The following is a 1,742-nucleotide window of genomic DNA, read 5'->3' as shown; positions in this document are numbered from 1 at the left end:
TAGGCGGTCTCTAGCTAAGCGGTCTCTTTGGCAAAGAGACTGCTTCATTGGAAGCGGTCTTAATTTTTATAAAAAGTGAGACCTGTCATCTAGGATAGGCGGTCTCATTGGGTAGTTGTTGATATAATAAATTAAAAGGGTAAGAGACCCGTGTTGTCAGATAAACAATCTCTTTTTATTTTCACATAGACCTGTTATATTAGATAGGCGGTCTCTTGCAACATTTAATTTAAAAAAAAATTTCCAAAATAACCAATTTATTCATACAATCGATAACGTCTACATGTATAAATACTTGGATACTATAATACGTAGGGAATAGGTACAAAATTCACATACAAAAATCCACACTAACACTTTAATCTGTATTAATATGAAAAAAAAGAAAGCAATTCCACTACTATTTTGAGTTTTTTTTTTATACAGAAATCTCATTTTCTATATTATAAAATCCCACCATTTTCGAGCTTAATGGAGAAACCCAGAAGTTATAGACCTCCAAAATTGCAGAAGATTTCTTCAACTTGTCAAATCCGAGTAAATCAAGAATCATCAGATCAACCTGTAGAATCTGGGTAGAAGTATTCAAATACAAAAAATTAGGAGTCATATTACTCATATATAAGCATCAAAATTAATTAACAAAATCAATTATAACAACACTTTAACTCAAACAGATGTGAAAAACTAAATCAAAACATAAAAATATTTTAATAAAAAAGAAAAAGTAGGAGATCGAAAAGAAGAGATAACAACAGTTGTAAACAAGTTCAAGATTCGTGTGAAACTTTGAACATTAAAACAAAACAAAATACTCATCATCAAACATTAAAAAACAAGAAGTATTATAATAGAAAAGATCTGCAATTCCAAAACACAAAATATATTTCTAATTTATAAGAATGGTTAACGCCCTTAACGGTGTAAATTCACCATTGTTTTGCACCAGACCTAAAATTCCATAACACAAAACATACATACAAATCACGATTATCACAAAAATCGAACAACCTATCGTACTCGGTTGTTCACATAAATCAAATTAAAGTTTTAACACCAGATCTAACAAGCTCGAATTTTCTTGGTATTTTACAGTTTTTGGGGTTAGAACTCAAAGATCTCGTCTAAATAAACTTATACGAAGTAGATAACAAGGACTAATGGGGAAAAACCCCTATTTTTGCACCACATCTAAGAGAAAAATAATAAAATCGAAAAAGGGAAATTTCTCACTGAATGAGCATTTGAGAAATCGAAGAGCTTAATTTCGGTAATTTTGTTCACTTTCTTTCGCCATTATTCTTTCCTTTTCTTTGTTTATGGCTGCTTGATCTGCATTGTTGCTATTTGGCTTAAAGGAAATGGTTAGGGTTTGGAGGAGGAGAGAGAAAGAGAGATAAGAAGAGGAGGGAGGAGGAGTAACAGGTAAGAGTGAGGGGGGAGAGAGAAATTAAAAAGAGAAAAAGAGAGTGGCGCACGTGAAAGCTCAAAAACAAGAGACCAGTCTTTCATGTTAATAGGTTTCTCTATGAAAAACAGGAGACCTGTCAATTGAATAGGCGGTCTCTGGTTTATTTTTAAAAAATCAATTTTTGGAAAAAAAAAATGCAAGGTACCTGTCATCTTAAATAACAGGTCTCTCGAATGTTTTTACACCTCCAACAAATGATGTTAGAGACCCGTTATTAATAATAAACGGTCTCTTGGACCAAAGAGACCGCTTATGTAGATAACAGATCTTT

The 1,742-nt window shown here is 32.1% G+C and overlaps 1 long non-coding RNA gene across 1 annotated transcript; it reads right to left on the bottom strand.

Annotated features, from left to right (window-relative positions):
• Positions 1–240: 240 nt before the first annotated feature.
• LOC145634877 (uncharacterized) lies at positions 241–1,482 on the bottom strand. Its single transcript, XR_014113665.1, has 2 exons — positions 1,234–1,482; positions 241–571 (listed from the first exon to the last, which is right to left on the bottom strand). It is a non-coding gene; the product is annotated as an uncharacterized LOC145634877 (long non-coding RNA).
• Between the last annotated feature and the right edge of the window lie 260 nt (positions 1,483–1,742).

Source organism: Chenopodium album, chromosome 6 (genome assembly GCF_948465745.1).
Source record: "Chenopodium album chromosome 6, dcCheAlbu1.1, whole genome shotgun sequence".
In the NCBI taxonomy this organism is placed as follows: Eukaryota; Viridiplantae; Streptophyta; class Magnoliopsida; order Caryophyllales; family Amaranthaceae; genus Chenopodium; species Chenopodium album.
This window is presented reverse-complemented; position numbering and strand designations above follow the sequence as displayed.